Raw genomic sequence first — 15,035 nt, 5'->3', positions numbered from 1 at the left:
TGAGATTGTGTGTGGACCTCTGTGCCCTCAACCGGGCAGTTATCTCGGACAGGTACCCTCTTCCCAACATATCAGAGATGCTGGCTCAGTTGAAAGATGCTCGAGTGTTTTCCACTCTCGATCTTAAGGCGGCCTATCATCAGGTTAAGATTGATGATGAGTCCATGAACCTGACGGCCTTTATAACCCCTTTCGGAACCTTCAAGTTCACTCGTCTTCCATTTGGCTTGAATTCCGCAGCCTTCGTTTTTCAAAGAGTCATAGAAGATGTGTTGGTTGGTGTGGAGGGGTTAAGATTTATCAGGACGATGTCTTGGTTGATGGCTCATCTCAACAGGAACATAATGAGAGGCTTAAGATCGTCCTTGAGAGGTTCAGTGTGAGGGGTTTAACCTTGCGCAAGAATAAATGCAAGTTTAATCTCTCGGAGATCGATTACCTGGGCCACAGACTGACTGTGGGAGGGGTTAAACCTAGAGATCGCCTGGTGAAGACCATTGAGGAACTTCCTGTTCCACAATCAAGAGATGACCTTCTCACATTTCTATGGATGGCTGAGTACTATAATACATTTGTTCCTCAGTCCTTCACATTAAGGTCCCTCCTAAAAAAGGGTATGAAGTTTTCTTGGTCTTCCCAGTACCAATTGGAATTTGAGGATGTCAAAAAAGCTCTAAGTCATGCTCCCTTTCTTCAGAGCTTTGACACTTCTTCAAATTCGATTCTAGTTACCGATGCTAGCTCGAAGGGATTGGGCGCTGTCCTGAAACAGGTAAAGAATGGTAAAGAAGTGACCATCATGTTTCTTTCACGAACACTTGTTGGTCCGGAGGTACATTACTCCGTGATCGAAAAAGAGGCACTGTGTATATTCTGGGCCATCAAGAAATTGAAAAAAATTCTCTGGGGTAGTTTGCTTATTGTTCATTCTGATCACAAGCCTTTAAAGGATTTGTTTTACAAGAAATGTCTTGATGCCGTCTCCTCCAGAATTTGTAAATGGGTGATTGCTCCACAAGCTTATGATTTTACTGTAAACTACATACCCAGAGCAGAGAACAAAGACTCGGACTGTCTCTCTCGCTTAGCCCCAATACAAAGTGAGGGTCCCTTAGCTGATGAGGAACATCTATGGGAAGACGATGACTACAAGGTATGCGAGATTGTGGAAGGGTTAACTTCTGAAGTAGAATGGAAGGACGCCATGAAAGATGATGCAGTCATGATGGAAATTTGAAAATTGGTAACTGAAGGTTGGCCTGGAATCAGGACCCTGAGTGAATGCGTCCGGAAGTTCTGGAACGTTCGTGATGAACTCTCTGTAAGTGGGGGTTTACTTTGGAGGGGTACTAGACCCATTCCTCCCACACAAGTTAGAATGAAAATCATCAATTTAGCCCATCAGGGACATCAAGGTATCTCCAAAACCAAGGAGAGGGTTCGTTTGCACATTCTGGTGGCCAGGGATTGATATTCTTGTGGAGCTTGTGGTAAGAGACTGCGCTGAGTGTATTGCTCGTGATAAGACTTACTAGGCGAGAGTACAGCCTATGGTTATTCATGAAGTGCCCACAAGGTGTTGGCAGCATGTGGCCTTAGATCTTTTGGGGCCAATCACTAATAAGGTGGGCCAGCTTTATGTCTTAGTGTTGGTCGACATGTACTCAAGGTGGCCTGAAGTTAAAGTGACGCATAGGATTGAAACTAGAGACGTTACCAAGTTCTTGGAGGAAATTGTTTGTAGAGAGGGTCTCCCAGAATCCATCTTGACAGACAACGGAGTTCAACTTGTGTCAAAAGAGATGGAATAATTTTTAAAATAAAAGGGATCAAGCACAAACGTTGTTCTCTCTATCATCCCGAGTGTAATGGAATGGTAGAGAGGTTCAACTGGGTGCTGAAAGAGTCTATCCAACTCTCTGAAGGCCAGGGTAAGGACTGAAGGTCTTGCATGATGGAAATAGTGATGGTTTATCGCTTAACCCCCCCACTCGACCACAGGAAAGATCCCTTTCGAGTTGTTTAGGGGCCGTACTCCTAACACTCAAATGTTTCAATCTTGGATGAGTGAGAAAGATGCTGTGAATGAAGATGTCAGGGATGCTGAACGGAAGGTTGATTTCGAAATTAAGTCAGCCAAGAGTAAAGCCAACTTTGACACTAGACATGCTGTCTCTCACACGAAGGTATGTGTTGGAGATAGAGTGAAAGTACGTTTTCCCCAGAAGTCTATTGGGGCAAAATTCTCCCCAACTTTTAAGGTGGTGAAGTTATTTCATAATGTGGTGAAACTTGATGATGGCCGCATATGGAATTTGGGTAGAATTGCCAACATTCCTTCTGATAACTGCGTTAAACATGATGCTCTTGATGTTTCTTCCAAGGTTGGGCTTCCCTTACGCAAAAGCTCCCGCATATGTAAAGTTCCCGCTGCCCTGCGTGATTTTGTGGTATCTTAGTTTAACCTTATGTTTTTAGTTCTTATACATTGTTATATTTCTATGTGAACTGTTTTTTTCATGTGTTCTTGTTTTAGGTTTCCGGGGAAGGTGTGTGGTATTTGTCTGACATGCTTCCGCATGTCAGCTAACTTGTCATTATAGAATTCTTAAGTGCCCTGTCAAAAGGCTCTGTTGCCAAGGGTTGCGAGAGTCAGCTATACCTGGTTTGCCGTATGGATAGGAAGTTACTTTACGAAGATCTACAATAAAGAAGATATCTTAGAAATCACCTTGTTTCAGTGATCCTCATTGCACTCTACCACACCTACTCATAAGTATCAATGCCTTATTCACTCAGGGCATATTAAAAGACGCTCTCAATATAGGCCAGATCTTCCCACTCCTAAAGAAATCTATACTCGACTATGACGTTCTCGACAACTATCATTCCATTACTTACCTACCCATCATAAGCAAAATCAGCACCAACCTTCGACATGATTGACCTTCTCAACTTTACCCACTCCCTGATGTCTGAAATTGGGTACAGTGGCAACATGTCTCTGCCACTGCTTTGAGATGACTGGTATCTTAAATTGTTAAAGATCTGGAGCAGAGCTCTTCTATCACCCTATAGGGTGGAAAATGGTTGTTCATCAGAATTTTAAAGGTGTGTGCTGTATTTGAATGGTCAAGTAGCTGAATTTTCTTTAAAGTAAACAACCGAATAAAACACAAAAATATGCTGAAATCAACATAACACAAATGAAATATAATAAATCACCACACAACAAAACAGTCAATACATGAACACAACACAACAACCACACTATAACACAATTACATCATATTGTAATAATGAAGCACAAATGAACAAGCCAAACAACAGAACATATCACCACAACACAAAAAAATGCCAAACAACACATATGCACATGAATTTGATCACAAACTACCACCTCCAGATATCTGTTTTCATAATACATTGGTAGAAGGTGCTTGCACAAAAACTGCCTTACATACCACAAAGAACAGAAAATAATGACAGTCATAAATGTTTTGTGATCCAGTCCCTAATCTTCTAAATTATACTACAGCAAGTGAAACGACTAAAGTATCATTTGTATACTCATAAAAAATTAATAACACATATCAAATGCTAAGGGCAGAGAGATGCAAATAGGTAATTTTGCACTGTTGTCCCATGAACTGTGCATCTGAGTCAAAAATTGATGCAAGGGTGCAGTTTGTGGTCAAATATAACTCTAAAGTAAACATTTGCATGTTGCATAATTATGCATAATTTTGTTGAAATTCCACTTAAGTTTGTGAAAGCACAATACATCCAATTTCCCCATCCTGTAAGATAAGATGTGTGGATGAAGAGAGTAAACCCTATAGACACAACAGAACAAAAGCTAAGAAGCAGAGTCCATGAGCATATAGAAACATTGAAAAATGCTAATTTAAAGAAAATTCAAACAAGCATCAATAAAGCAAACTGGAATGAAGAAGACAATGTAACATTCAGGTGAATGTTCCAAAAATTGAACAAAACAATATTGAACACAGACTACCATTAAGCAATAATTCCCCAACCTTCAAAAGACATTAGCAAAAAGCACCCACCTAACACCATCTATAGGCATAGATGGAGAGACTCACCTGCCATGAAAATAACTGCAACTGATGAGCAACTACACTGTGCATTGTGCTCTGTTAAGGACATTGCAAAAAAAATATCATAGAGTTACCAAAGTATGTAGGGAGCCAAAGTAGAAGATGATTTTCTAGTTTCTGATATCACTCACATATTAATTTTGCAGCATATCTAAGAACTAGAATTTTTCTGAGGCATTGCCATTTTTACATTCGGTTTGACATCGCAGCACACCACAAAAAGAGTTTTGAAAAGAAGTACTCAAAGGGCCATATTCTTAAGGAGCTATCGCCAAGTTAATGGCACTTTAGCGCAGCCAAACTCATGATAAATTCATCACCCCATTCACAAGCTGGTGCTAACAGCTCATAGCACCATTTTACCTGCGATAGCAGCCGCAATAACATCACCACAGATGACCCTCGCAACTATCACTAATGAGATGCAGAGTAGGCGTTCCTTTGCAAAAAGCCGCAACAACACCACTCCACAACATTCTCAATGACCAGCCACATCATCAAAAAGACCACGAATCATGAGATAAGGCTCGTTAGCAGCAGAAAACTAACACCTGCTTTGACCTAGTGCAAAGTTGGACGGCAGCCTGCAACAGAAAAGGGAGCCCAGCCCAGAGACACACCTGAAGAACAACAGATGCCATGGAGCCACTGAACATGCGTGCCGTACACCCAAGAGGGCAACAACACCCACTGCCACCACACCCAAGACCACAATACCCCCCCCTGGAACCCTCCCGATCCACCACAGAGGCAGCACAGACAAAGACAGCGGACCCACAGGAAACGCACCAGCCTCACAGACTTAACACCAGAGGATGTCATTGCCCACCACAGGCTCAAAAGGACAACCATCCTACGCATCTCCTGACCATCATCGCCAAACAGGCCGACGGCAACAACACAGCGGACAACCAACATCCCACCCCACACAAAGCTGCTGGCTGTGCTGCACCTGTTGGCCTCTCGTAACCCCCAACGAATACCCACCAGAGTCAGAGGAGTCAGCCAGCCGCATCCAAGTCCCTCACACCTGTCCTGGATGCCATCATCAGCCTGGTACCCCAGTATCTATACGTCCACCACAATGCCCATGATCTGCTGGAGACCAAGCAAGGACCATACGCCATAGCTGGATGTATGCACGTGTTGGGGGCAATCCACAGCACACATGTCTTACTTATGCCCCCTGGTGACACAGCACACAATCACAGCAACAGAAAGCACACCTCTCACATCAATGTGCACGGAACATCCGGACACCGTGGAATCTCCACCAACAGTGTCGCAAAATACCCAGCCAGTGTGCATGATTTCTTCATGCTCCGACAGTTCATCATCAACCAGCACTACCAGAATGGCACCAAGGGAAATGCACAGCCCCTTGGCAAGTTCCAAATAAATACCCCACACAACTCAACTCCACAACCATGCAACTCACAACTCTGGCAATGCAAACGTCACAAAATCACATACAACATGCAAAACAACATGCCCACCCACCAGACATGACAGAATAACTCACAATGGTAGCCTAGGCAAGCCGTGAACATGAGCCATCAACAGCATGGCACCTCAGCCACACAATAGCGGAATGTGGGGAGAGGTGAGAACCAGGCATGTGTGAAGGAGGTAGGAGAACCATGCGTGGGAAAGTAAACAATGCCAAGAGTGGCAGCGATGAGCTGGACAGACCGCAGTATGCAGAACACATCCATATCCATGGCGACATACACCGCTGGTGTATGGAGTGTAGTGGACAGTGGACGCAACCATGTCACCCCAGCCAGTGGGGGAGCACGTGGAAATGTTGCCTGTTACGTCCCCCCCGCAAGCGTGAGCGGAGTGAGATGGCCCGGCGTATGCCAGGCCAGCGTAGGGATGTGAATAAAAAGCACATAGCCCGGGGTGTGGTCCTCTTCCAGAATGCCCAACGTCTCCGCCAGGGCAGCGCCTCTCACCCCGCCACAAAGCCGACGCCGCCCTCGTAAGCAGAGTTGGCTGCGATCCTGTGCGCCTGCCATACCCTGGCCCGCTGGACCCCGAACCCTTCAGACCAGCCCCTGTGAAGCCAGGCCCCACTGACCACCTGCCAACACAGGCATGTGTCAAGGAGGGCCCACCACATGCCGGCGCAAGTTCCAAGCCCGAGGCCCGTGACCCGGGCAGCCTCCTCAGACAATCACGGCCTCCAGGACACAGCCCCGCTTTACTCCTTTCTTGTTGGCGTACTCTACTGCTGCACCCGGCCTACACATCGGTCAAGTAGGTCACACATTTGGAACTGCCTCTTGATTACACGATGGCAGAGTACACATGTTCATGGCAGATTTTATATCAGTGTACTCCCTTCGATGTGGTGCCACCAACTCTGTGCATGGCATTCTTACAACACATGTTTGTTGTCCCCTGCTGACTACTGCCTTCAGCCTACACTACGGACAAGTAGGTCACACATTTGGAACTGAGTCTTGATTATACCATGGCAGTGAACATTATTTAAGGCAGTGTTTATCTCACTATACTCCCTTCGATGAGGTGCCACCAAGTCTGTGCATAGCATTACAACCACACGTGTCTATGGGCCCACGTGGACTACTGCCCTCGGCCTACGCTGCGCACGAGTAGGTCACAGAATTGTAACTGAACATCGATTATTCTAAGGCAGGATACATATCAGTGCACGCAGGGAGAGGTGTAAGAGGATGACGCGTTGCAGTCTGGAGGGAATAGGATCATTGTTACGGAGGTGATCGAACACTACCGACAACTGCCCTGGTGTCCCTAACCCTGTGCATCGCGAGCCAACGACACGTGGCTGTGGGCCACTGCTGACCACTGCCTTCGGCATACACTGCAGTCCAGTAGGTCACAGAGTCTTGATTTAGCAATGGTGGAGTTCATATCAGTGTACCGGCATCATCGCAGACTGCATCCCCTCCCAGCCCCGGTGCCACTAAGTCTGTTCCCCGACATTCATGGACACTCTCTGGTCGTACATTGGTGGTGTCTGAGTCTATGGACTAGGGGGAAGTTTTCATCCACATGTGGCTGATACTTATTTTGTGTTGACAACAAGGCTGTCGCTTTCCACTCCACCATTTGCTGCTTCCGGATAACATCAAACGTCTGCATCATGCCCTGGAGGACACCTGCCACTGTCCCCCGCAACACTCTGCCACATACACCTCAGACATTAATGAGGACCCGCTCAGCTTGCGTGGCCCATCTGACTGCACTGCAGGGTGCCTGTGTCGGCCGCTGTGCAACCGGGGCACTAACTCTATGCAGCTCACGTCAGGCACCCTGTCTGAATGAATATTGGTTGACCTCTGTGACGGTGGTCTTGGGGTCATCGACGCCACGTGCATCTGGCTCTGGTCCGACCGCTGCCTGCGGACCACCAGGGCTCACACATCAAATCAAGTCCTGACCAGCCCGGACGTCGCATCACCGCAGGAGGCACACGTCACCATCTCAAGGGCCAACTCCATCCACCATCTGCCAGAGTCAAAACAGTGGTACTGGCAGACTAACGGAGTTGCTCAGACCTGTCGTGGAGGCCATCATCTGCCTGATTCCCTGCTCAGCACTCCAGGTGCCACTGACTCAGTGCACCGCAACCCATGGACCGTAACTGATGGAGTTTTGTGCTGTGGAGAGGTTGTGAAGCAATGTCACCTCAGGCAGAGTGGGAGACCTGGGACGTTGATGAGGAAGTTGATGCAGGTGTAACACACCCCACTGCATCTGCATCAGGACTAACCCGAAGGGACAGAATCCTAGCAATTTCTTTACATGAGCGTGCTCATCTCTAGTGCCCCAACCTCACTGCAACTCACGGACACTTCTGTTTGAATGTTGGGTGACCGCTGTCCTTGCTCCAGCTCCCTCCATGTTGCTCAGCAGTTGACTCTGTTATGTAGGTGTTTCCTCTTTCCATTGCACTGGTGTCCACTGTTCAAGTTGTTGCTGGCACCAAGCACTCCGTGCGGGCTGGCTTATACTCACCCCACACACATCCAGCACAGGCGTCACTTTACATGTGATCCTGGCAATAAAGGGGCCGGGCGCACATGCCCGTAGCCAGTTCAACATAATATCTGCGTGTGTCCCTGTGGTCTTGTTGTATGCATGAGGGCCCTGAGCCCTATGACATTACATTGTGCTGTGTACAGCAGATGCAGGCATGTCACCGCAGGTAGCAGGTTAGAGCTTGGACATGTTGCTTTGTCATCACCCACTCAATTTGTAAGGGGAGTAGACTGGGCCAACATACGCAGAGCCAACGTGTGTGTGTGGCTGATATGTGAGTGCCCCTGGGCGTGGTTCTGTACTGGGAATGTGCATCTGCATGTGTCTCTGTTGCTCTGTGGGTCTCCTTTGTGGGGTGTAGGTGGTCCCTGATGGGACTTCGACACCCACGTATGTGGTCCAGTTTGGCTTCCATGAACTCTGAGCCCACCCGCACCTTTTCGGCCACCTCCTTTTGGCATTCTGACACCTGGCATTGGAATGCGATGTGTGCCTCGGTGAAGTGTTGGGAGCCAGCCGTGGTGGTGGGTGCTTCCTGCTGTGTGGTCTGTGCCGGGGCTGTGGTCTCATCTATGTAGCTTGGCTGCCCTGCTCCTGGGGGTGGTTTGCCTGTGATGTCCATGAGTTGTTGTAGGGCGTCGGTGTCGAAGGTGTGGTGGTTGTCTCCGGCATCACTGCTGGGTTGTCTGGTCTATCTGGAGGTGTTTTTTGTCCCTCTGCAATGTGAAGTGGAGATGCATGTTGACATGCATGTTGGTACATTGTTCTTGTTGACATGTAGACTGTGTGACAATGTACATTGTGACTGTTTGGGCGGTGCTGGCAATTTGAGAAGGGACAGTGGACATTTGGACTACGTGACGGATGTGAGGTTGTACACGTACATATGCATCTCACAGTTTCCTGCTCTGTTCAATGTGAGTGGCCTGTTTCTGCGCATGTGCGGACCCAGTTGTGTCCCCTGTTTTGCAGTGTCGGTGTTGCACTTGGTACCACATTGTCATGGGATGTGCTGTTATTGCTATGTGTGTGTGCTGCAGTGTGCCACTGGGATGGGGGACATGATCTTGGGTCATTGTGGGTGTGCAGTCAGTGTTCTCTACTTACTTGTACATGTGTGCCATTGTGCCCATCTCCCCCCGTCCCCCAGTCCCTGTTCATTACTCACCCTGTTGTTGTTGTGTCAGGTCCTCTGGATCTGTGTCCGTACTCCCACCTCCTTGCACCGTCCTCACACTGATGACTGGCCCCCATTTCCTCCGGCTCCTCCTGTGGCACAGGACTCCCACCTCCTGTCACCGTTGCTGCCTTCCGGTTGGCGACGTCTTGGTGCCTGGTTTACGTTTTCACATCATGCCAGCGCCTCTTGGCCTCCTCCATTGGCCTCCTCGACACTCCGGCTGCCTTCCAGGTAGTCTGATTATTGGTCAGTTGATGGTAGTGTTCTGGTCTTGTGTTGCTGCGAACTGAACCCCATCTTGATCTCCCTCTTCTCCCTGGCCTTTCCCGACCTGTTGTACCATGCCGGTGGTCTGTGGGGCTGGTGGGGTTCGCTTTGGCTTCTGCGCTGGGCCAGGGTGCATCCATGTTGCTGCGCACTTTGGATTGTTTCTGGTGTATTTTTCTTGTTCTACTTTTATAGTTTATTTTGACACCAGACGTGTGGGATTTGCAGGTTTTCGCTGCTTTTTGTATCGCACTTGGCCTCAACGCAGCTTTTTTTGCGTTCCCGGTACGCATTTTTGCGGCGTGGTGTTGGTTTTAATGCGGCCATTAGACATGTTATCTGGTGACTATCACATAGTGCCGCCGTGTTGTGAATACTTGGTTAACACGGCGTAAGTTTCCCGCGATGGACTGCGATGTTGGAGGTTGCGTTAAGTAACTCTTGCGATGGTTATCACACGTTCTTGAGAATATGCCCCAAAGAGGGGCTTAGACTTCGCCTACATTTGTATCTTCCTCCCTACATGCTTTTGAACTAACAGAAGGTGTGTGCTTCCACTGAAAAAAGTGCTTGTTTTCTCTTGTGGGACAGCTTATGCTCAATACAGTAGGCCTGAGTTTTTATGGAGATAAGCCAATGATCAAGGTTATAGGCCTGATTGATTCAATGAGGGAAAGTATGTCAGTAGTCATAGACATGATCTGTTTATTATAAAAAAAGATAGGAGAAACGCAGTATGCTTGACTTATTTATTGTTAGAAGTATGTTAAAGACAATAAGCATTTAAAGGTGTATTTTATTACACTGTATTAAAGCTTGAATAAAATTATTGTGTTACATGGAATCTATTAACATAGTAGGCAAGGGTTTTGGGGTTGGTTGCCATTTCTCACATAAAACAAGTTAAGAGCTTCCCCTATCGTAGAATACAGATTGCCACAAAATTGTACTGGAACATCCATACCTTTGAGGTAGTGAAGAGAGAGGGAGGGAATCACATGTGGGACCAAGATTTGTTTAACTGTATCACATTGGAGATCTGAAGCACATCCTGGAGCTTCTCAGAACAAGAAGACGGAGTACCTTACTTTTTGGGGGAGAAGTGCGGAAATGTCATCATCTGAGTTGTCAATTGTGAGAATGTGGATTATTAGTTGAAGTGGATGGCATTTCGCTTCAAGTAATAATGACACTTGACCTTAATAGGTTCAATTAGGGCTGAACAATCTAAACCTGAGCTCAATCCTCAGTAGCTGTGGCACAGAACAGACAGGCTTAACTTAGGAGAAATGTGTTTAACGTTTATCTGTACCAAAACAGTGAAAAAGTAGAAAACACAACATAATAAAAATCCCACTCCAAACTATAAATTTAGAGACCATTTTTAATGAAGAAATATAGACACCATACTGACAAAACTCAGATGTAGGAACTGAAGATGTGATTTCTCAAAGTCTTAGATGTTTTTAGCACCAAAAAGCGCAAAGCGCCAACCAAGTCAAAACTTGAGGCCTACCACGATGGAGCACGGGTCGGATGCAGGAATCAGGTTTGGTCTGGTGGGTGTTTAACCCTCTGATTTAGAAACTATTTTGGAAATTGAATTTCCTCAGCAGAGCAAGGCAGCAGGCTGTGACTAAGTTGGGTTCCTCAAGGCCGGGTAGCCGTCGAACAAAGTACTGGTGAGGTCATCGATTTTTTGTGGGAAAGCTTTAAGCCTTCAAAATTTTTAATTTGCGTCCAGCGAAGGTGCATCAGTGGATACTTTCAGCGTTTTCTCCTGGTAAAGATCTCTACTTTTGGTCTTGTATACTTTTTTGTAAGTCAAATTTCTTCCAGTGGGGCAAACCACCAAGTTGAATGCCACCAGCGATGCAAAGTCTCTGACTCGGGGCCGTGGCTTGGTAGAAGGCCAGTGGTAGTCTCCGTTCTTTCGCAAAAACTTATCCAAGTGCCCAAGGACCTTGGGGGCACCCCTTGGTGGTCAGGACTCACTCCAGGGGGAGCCACCATCGGGATGCAGTGCAAGTGCCCTTTGAACTGGTCAGCTGGGCTCTGCAGTAAGGTGGGCTTCTTGTAGCTTTTTTTGACACTGAAGCTTAACAGGAGTCTAGCCAACTAGCCCTTGGAGTTCACTCTTCTCTCATGGGTTAAAGTTTGAGCAGGTCTGGCCTTTGGGGTTTCTCTCCACAGGTTACAGTAGGTGCAGTACTCTTTCTAAAGTAAGGGTTCAGTAGGTGCAGTTCTTCTTCCTTTCTCCTCTGGTCCAGTAGGGTTGTGAAGAAGGCAGCCAGGGTGTCAATTTATGCCTGGCATTAGCTTGTGGGTGGGGGTGACTCCCTAACCAATAGGTAAAAGGTTCCTGGGGCCTCCCTACCAATTTTGATATAACGTTCTTGAGGCCGGACTTGAAGAATTCCACAGTGCTCTGCTCTGCAATATCCATCATGGAAGAATCTCTCTTCCCTTGGTCAGAGCTTGGGGAAAACCACTGTGGTGTGTCTAGGGAAATGAGTAACTCCCCCTGAAAAAACTGTTTTGGGACAGGTCTCAACCCCACCTCACACTCGGGATGGTGCCACTCTGGCTACTTAAACGATGCAAGGGAAAGGCCTAGGTGCAGATGTAGCCCCTTTCAAGCTTGGGGTGGGTGGACACATCCCCCAGGTCATCCTCCCAAAAGGAGTTCCCACTGCCTCTCATCCAAGGCCCTTTTGTTCCCTTTCCTGAGAGTAATTCATGCTCACAGAAAGCTGCCAGGTGACAGTTTGTGATTATCTCAGAAAGGGCTACTATCGGCTTTAGACAAGAAAATGGCAACTTTCCAAAAAGTGCACAAAACGTGATAGATGGAATGCTTGAATTATTATCAGCCACTGGTAATTACTCAAGGTCACATTCCAGTCCATCGTTATTTTGCACACCATGCCACCTCAGTTTGGACTCCGCTATACACAAATCAGTCTGGACCCAGCTCCAAAGGAACAGTCCAGCCCAAACTGCCAAGACAGCCCCTCCTGAAATCGTAACAAAAGCAATCCAGGACAAGTTTTGCCTTTGTTATGGGCTCATCAGTCGCATCTAGCTTGGTTCCAGTGACACAGTGTGCAGGGGACCCACGCCTGGGCATACCTGTCTACTTAAGGTAACATATGAAAGTATACAAAAAGTGATGGATGGAATGCTTGAATTAACCTCAGCCACTGGTAATTACTCAGGGCCATATCCCAATCTATCGTTATTTTTCACACTTCTTGCAACCTCAGTTTGGACCCAGCTATATGGTCCTACCTGGACCGGAAACAAGCATCCTGGGACTGGTTTCGGGGTATCACCCCTCATTAGTTAGGCTAGCTTGACTCCAGTGGCATGGCAAGCACAGGACCTATGTTGGATGGGTATGACCAGATGTGGGTCCCGTGCTTGTCATGCCACTGGAGTCAAGTTAGCCTGGCTGATGAGTGGTGATACCCCGAAACCGGTCCCAAGATGCTTGATTCCAGTCCAGGGAGCCCTGGCCTGGCAGTTCGGGCTGGACTGTTCCCATTGGACACAGGGTTAAGACTGATTTGCATATGGCTGGGTCCATACTGGAATGGCAGGGTCAGCAAAAAGAAAATAGATTTAGGCCCAGATCTCTGTACTGGGGTGAAAGTTTGACATTTTTCAGCATTCCGTCCATCAATTGTTCTTTTAGCCTTGTACTTTCCAAAAAGTGACATTTTCAAAATAGTAATTTAAATTCTGACTTTACCAATTGATTGGATTTTAGGTTCATATTCATTTCAGGCTTGATTTATGGGTCTAGCTATTCCCAAATTGGAGTTATACATTATAATGTGTCATAATGTAACCCAATACTTTTCTATGCCACAGTGAAAAACAACTTTTAAGATTTTTCACTGTCAGGACATGTACAACTTAAGTACACATATCCTACTTTTTAAATCCCATGTACCCTGCCTTAAGTACCTACCTTGGGAATGATGTATAAGTATTAAAAAGGAAGGTTTAGGCCCAGCAAAAGGTTTATTTTGCAATATCAAATTTATGGTTTTAAAACTACACACTCATGCTGCAGTAGCAGGCCTTAAGACATTCTTTGCCTTGTCACTTTAGTGGTGGCATAATAGGTGCTGCTGTCCATTACCAATATTTTACTTACAGGCTCTTGATGAACAGAGTACCATATATTTCTGACTTATAGTTAAATTAAATATGCCACTTTCTGGGCTTAGCAGTTCGGGCTGGACTGTTCCCATAAGGAACAGGGTCAAGACAGATTTGCAGGGAACATTCCAGCATGGCTGATGAGGGGTGATGCCCTGAAACCGGTCCCAGGATGCTTGTTTCCAGTCCATGGAGGACCTGGCTTGGCAGTTCGGGCTCGACTGTTCCCATGAGGAACAGCGTCAAGACTAATTTGCATTTGGCTAGGTCCAAACTGGGGTGGCATGGTGAGTAAAAGAACGATGGACTAAACCCAAATCATTGTGAATGGGGGTGAATGTTTTCATTGTTCAGCATTCCGTCCATCATTTGTTCCTTTAACTTTCTAAAAGTGGCATTTTCAGAATTGTGCCTTCAAATTTGATGTTACCATTAAACGGGATTTTACATCGCAATTCTTTTGAGATCAAACAATACATTTCTACCTGTTCCCAATCAAACATTAGCAGTTATAAAATGTAAAATGGTAACCCAATGTTATCTCATGGAAGGGGTAGGCCACACAGTAGTGAAAAACAAATTTGGGAGTTTTCACAACCAGGACTTGTGAAACGTAAAAACACATGTCCTACTTTTTAAATACAATTCACCCTGTCCGGTGGACTGTTAGGGCCTACCTTATCTGTGACTTAAATGTGATAAAATGAAGGTTTAGGCCTAGCAAAATTGTTTATTTTGCCATGTTGGATTGGCTGCACTACAGGCTGCAGAGGCAGGCCTAAGACATGTTTTATAGGGCTACTTTAGTGGGTGGCACAATGAGTGCTGCAGGCACGCCTGTAGTATTTAATTTACAGGTCCTGTGTACATGCAGTGCATCTTTACTAGGAACGCATACGTAAATTAAGTGTGCCAATTGAGTGTTAGACAATTTTATCATGTTTAAAGAAAACAGCAAAATCACTTTTGTACTGGTTAGCAGTGATAAAGTGCACAAAAACACCAAACCCTTTCCCTTCACCCCTGCTGTTTTCTGAACCCATGTTCAAATAGCATGATTCACTATCTCAGTGCCGATTTTTGGTGAGTCTTAAAAGTCCAAACAATAAAGAAAGATACCTTGAAATTCTGTATTTATCTTGTGACATTTGCTGCGTTTCAATGACAGAGGATAAAATGTCAGGCTATGTCTACTAACAAATTGCTGCTTTTTTTAACATAGGGCATAGTGTTTACAAACTCCTCTCACTTTGCAGTCCGAGAAG

Source organism: Triturus cristatus, chromosome 11 (genome assembly GCF_964204655.1).
Source record: "Triturus cristatus chromosome 11, aTriCri1.1, whole genome shotgun sequence".
In the NCBI taxonomy this organism is placed as follows: domain Eukaryota; kingdom Metazoa; phylum Chordata; class Amphibia; order Caudata; family Salamandridae; genus Triturus; species Triturus cristatus.
The sequence above is the reverse complement of the archived record's forward strand: the minus strand, read 5'-3'. Positions refer to the sequence as shown.